This window comes from Stegostoma tigrinum, unplaced genomic scaffold (genome assembly GCF_030684315.1).
Source record: "Stegostoma tigrinum isolate sSteTig4 unplaced genomic scaffold, sSteTig4.hap1 scaffold_58, whole genome shotgun sequence".
NCBI classification, from domain to species: domain Eukaryota; kingdom Metazoa; phylum Chordata; class Chondrichthyes; order Orectolobiformes; family Stegostomatidae; genus Stegostoma; species Stegostoma tigrinum.
The window spans coordinates 2795865-2800929 of record NW_026728516.1 but is presented as its reverse complement, the minus strand read 5'-3'; the positions used below and the strand labels follow the sequence as shown (position 1 = coordinate 2800929).

The 5065-nt window shown below is 43.4% G+C and overlaps 1 non-coding gene across 1 annotated transcript; it reads right to left on the bottom strand.

Moving 5' to 3' along the window:
• Positions 1–4204: 4204 nt before the first annotated feature.
• trnal-caa (transfer RNA leucine (anticodon CAA)) lies at positions 4205–4319 on the bottom strand. Its single transcript has 2 exons — positions 4282–4319; positions 4205–4250 (listed from the first exon to the last, which is right to left on the bottom strand). It is a non-coding gene; the product is annotated as a tRNA-Leu (tRNA).
• Positions 4320–5065: the final 746 nt, after the last annotated feature.

Here is a 5065-nt window from a genome sequence, read left to right as displayed (position 1 = left end):
GTGGGCGCCTGGCTTCTTGTTGAGTTGAGATGTTTACAGGGACCAAGGTGGAAATGTGATACACGAGTTGAGCACCAGCAAAGGCAATCTCTGTCACTGCTTCACTTCAATGGGCCCCACTTTGGGAAACGGTAAATTTCACTTGCAAAAGAAACAAATTTATCCTCAGATGCCTGCTTCACAGTCACCTATTTATCCATTAAGGCTTGCCATCATTTTATTCAGTTACTGTGCTAGTTTATGAATCAATCCAATGAAACGTAATTTCCGATGATTACTAATTCTAAACCTTCATCAGTGAAGTGGATGCATATGATATATTTGCAGGAAACACATTTTGGGAACATAGACTGAAATCAATTTCATAAAGAACCACCCCCTGGCTCTCCCGAACATTAAAAAAAATCAGAGGCAATAATGGCTGATGCAGGATTCAAGCCAGCAGCTTCTCTCATTTCTAACAGCGAGCTGATGTGAGAAGCAGACCAGAAGACCAATGATGCTGTCCATTGCCGGGCAACTTAACAATAAATGAGGTGTCAGTCATGCAGTGACAGTGTCCCTACCTCGGATGTAGGAGACAGAGTTCAAGTTTTATCTGCTCCAGAGGTATGTAATAACATATCTGAACAAGTTGCTGAAAAAAAAATCTATTCCTCATTGCTTCAATGAACATCTTCTCATTCTGTCACCATTCTGCTGGGACAGAGCTCTCGCCATCAGGAGATGCATTCAACCATTTGGCCACAGGCAGGCAGTGCTAGGGGGTGATATACACTTTGTCGCTGTCTCTCAAACACTGGAAGAAGGAAGGAGCAGAAGGGGTGGAATCAGACATGTCCAGCAAATTGTAAAGGTGATTTGGAACTTTCATCAAATGACATTTATCAGAGGCAGACAGAAAGAAGGAGAGCTGCTGGGAAAGATAGAAGTCAGAGCTCGAGATTAATCTCTACAGCAACTTAAAATGTGATCTTTCTAGGATGTTTGAGTGAACGATTTCTAAACATAAAGCAATTACTGAGTCCAAGAGATATTCAGCACAGAAACAGTATCTTTGGTCATTCTCGTCCATGCCGACTAGATTTCCAAAATTTATCTCGTCCTTATTGCCAACATTTGGCCCACATCCCACTAGACCCTTCCTGTACATGTATCCATGCAGATGTCTTTTATATGTTGTATTTATACCAGCCTACACCATTTCCTGTGTGAGTTCATTCCATACACACACCATCCTGCGTGTCAAAACATTACACCCTATGTCCCTTTAAAATCTTTACCCTCAAACCGTAAACCTATAACCTGAAGTTTGGACTCCCTTACCCTGGGAAAAAGACCTGATCACTACCCCTCATGATTTTATTAACTTCGATAAGGTCACCCCTCAGCCTCCAACACTCCAGTTGAAAGAGCCCGATTTTATTCAGCCTCTCCTTCCGGATCATCTGCTCCAACCCTGGCAACTTCTCTGTAAACACTTTCATCTTTCTTTGAGCAGGGAGAAGGATTGAATGCAGCTTGCGGGGTTTCGTCTGTGTGTATTAACGTGGTTAATGTGTGCAGAGAGGATGAACACATCCGCTTTATCCCGCCAGTTTAAATTGTGAAAATATCGGTTTTAAAGCAGTGTAAGACGAGACTGTATCTTTCTGTGCATTTTCACTGGAAATGTTCAGCTTTGAACTATCTGTCTTTAAAAAAAATGGTGTTTGACTTAAATTCTCACTGATTAACAGTGAGATAGAAAAAGCATTTCTGTGTTTGGGTGTTTAAGTTCATGAACATATGGATTGGAGCTGAAGCAGCTTGTGTGGTGCTGAAGCAGCTTGTGTGGTGCTGTGGCTCAGTTGGCTAATGTGCCTTTCTAACAATCAGCATAGCTGTGGTTTGAGTCCCACAGGTGCCAAAGGCTTAGATTGACAGTATCTTGTCTAAACCTCTTGTAAGTAGTGGCAGTTGCTTGGTTCCTGAAAGCTGAAATGGCTTGCTTCTTGTGTTTAAACTCAATGCATTATTATTCCTCTGCTCCCACTCCAGTTACCTGAGCCTAACCCAACTGGCAGTTTTGTTTGTTGCTGTTTTGTGAACTGTAACAATTAACAATTGTCAGCCACTCAGAGAGAGAAATTTTGATAAATATCCCGATTTGACAGATAAACCTGATAACTTTGCCTCAGATGACATGATTGAAATGCATAACTAATCTAGTTCCAATTAACGATCTGTGGACCTGAAAGGTTACCTCTCTTCTGCTCCACAGATGCTGCCAGGCCTGCTGAACGTCTCGGTCAATTCCTGTTTCTCTTTCAGACTTTCAGCATCTGCAGTTCATTGACTTCTGTTAACTTGAAAAATTTCTGGGACAAATCAGCCCACCTACCAGCTCCAGAGCTTCTTTCCTGCTCCTGAAAATCAGGCATCACAATAAACGAGCAGAATAGAGCTCCCATTCCCTGACCGAAAACGGAACCCAGCCTGCGGTAGTGAAAGCACCGAATCCTAACCACTGCACCACCAGGAAGGGCACTTCAGACTCTTGTATCTTTTCTCACTGACACTGCTTCTGATTTTTTCTTTTGTACCATTTTGGCTGCAGATCAGTTTCTCCCTTTCACCAAAATTCCCTTTGCCTTTTTAATTCCCTGCTGCACCTGCAATCCTACTTTTAGCGATTCATGCACAAGGACGCCCAAGTCCCTCTGCACAGCAGCGTGCTGCATTTTTTTTATCATTTAAAACACAGTCCATTTTGCGTTATTCCTACGAAAGTAGATGACCTCACACTTATCAACATTGAACTCCATCCGCCATGCCTTTTCTCACTCACTTAGACTATCTTTATTCCTCTGCAGACGTTTTGTGTCTTCTGCACACATTGCCCGTTACTCGTCTTAGTGCCATCTGCAAATTTCGACACACCGCGCTTAGTCCCCAATTCCAAATCATCTGTGTAAATTGTAAACAATTGTGGTCCCAGCACTCATCCCTGAGGCACGCCACGAGCCACTGAACACCAATGAGAAAAACACCCATTTACCCCTACTCTTTGTTTTCTACTGGTCAACCAATCCTCCATCCAAGCCAATACATTATCTGTAATATGGTGCAACTTTATCTGATGTAGCAGCCTTTGATGTGACACCTTGTCACTTGCCTTCTGGAAATCAAGATACACCACATCCACAGGTCCCCCATTGTCCACATTGCAGGTAATGTCCTCAAAGAATTTCACCAAATTAATTCAGCAAGACCGACCCTTCAGGAACTCATGAACACCAGTGGGAAAATTTATATCCAGATGTCTTGCTATTTCTTCCTTGAGCATAGATTCAATCATTTTCCCCAGTGCCGAAGTTAAGCTAACTGGACCAAAGTTACCGGCTTTTTGCCTATTTCCTTTTTTAAACAGTGACGTCACATTGGCTGTTATCAATCTGCGGGATCCATCCCAGAGTCCAGTGAATTTTGGTAAATAATTAACAGTGCATTTGCTATGTCCCCCATCACCCCTTTTAGTATCCTGGGATGCAGTTAATCAGGGCCAAGAGACCCCCATGTCCACTGTTAGCCCCGTTACCTTGCCCAGCACTGCCTCCTTAGTGATAATGATAATCTCTATCTCAATCAGTGAGAGTTTCACATCAGAGGTGAATTAAATGGGAAGAAACATTGAAATACATCACTTTCATTAGCTCAGAAACAGTACTACAAAAATGCTCTTTATTGAAACATACAGGTGTTATTGGCGATGTAACGGATTGGATGAAGAAAGGTTCGTTCCCTTCTGGGGCCGTCTGGGAAGGGAGTGTTTAATATCAGAATGGAGGTCACACATTTAAGGCAGGGTCGACGTGAAGTTTATTCTCTCAGATGGTTGTGAATTAATGGATTCTTTTACAGAAGAGGATTGTCAGAGCTGGGCCACAAAGTACATTTAAGGCTGACCTCGAAAGATTTTGAGCTGCAAGGGTATCAATGTTTATCGGGAAATCCAAGAAAGTGCAGTTCAGGATTATCCGCTCATTTAATAGCAGAGCAGATTTGATGGGCTGAGCTGTCTCCTTCTCCTCCAAAACTGCATTTTGTTAATACAAAGCTGCAAAACTGACCAGAGCAAATTTTGCTTAAAAACAGATAGAACCCATTGAGACAGTGAAGCTCAGTGATGTTTGCAAAGGTCGGCAAACAAAGGGGCAGTCACTGTCAGAAGTGGGATTCGAACCCACGCCTCCAGGTGGAGACCAGAACACACAGCTTTACAGTGGAAGGAATCTATTCCTTGAGTCTGGCGCCTTAGACCACTCGGCCATCCTGACACACCTTTGCTGCTCCAGAGTGATCTGTATACCAGGGTAAACAGGAAAAGCCAGTCTTCAGCAGTCACACTGAGCCTGGCTCCATTAGGCCCACAGTCACCTCTCACAAACCACCGTTGCCCTTCACTTTTCCCAACCTCCCCCTTGTTCTTGTCTGAAACAAATTGAACGTCAGGCAAATGCAGCTGACATTGCTGATGTAGAACTGGGATATAGATTGAAGCGATACTGCCTGGCCTATGACAAAATTCTACTTCTAATGGTCAGTCAATATTTCAGAGTTATTATTGTAAATTTTAACCATGAACACGCCATGGCAGTGACGGCACTGAATCCTAATCAGCAGACTGTGAGGGAAGACGTATATCTCTATCACCCTGGTCACTGCCTGATTCAGCATTGTGTCTCTCATCCTTCTGCACATGATCCCCTTGGCTCCATCACGGTGTTGTCGCATTGTCTTGGTTAATAATGCACAGACTACCCTGCCATCTATTACATTGCAGCTTCTAATGCATGAAGCCCTACCTTACAGGGCACAGCCTTCGCTCTATAGTGCAGTACTGAAAGCAATGTTCTTGTAAACCACCGGCCATGAGTTCACTTCTAACTGGAGGAGATGAGAATGTTTGTACAACTGCGGCATCCATCATCTAAAAGAGGACATTCAATATTGTCTGAAATTATGCCAATGTCATTTCCCCCGCAGGCGAGCAGTCAGGTGAGGTGAGGTATTGTAAACTGCA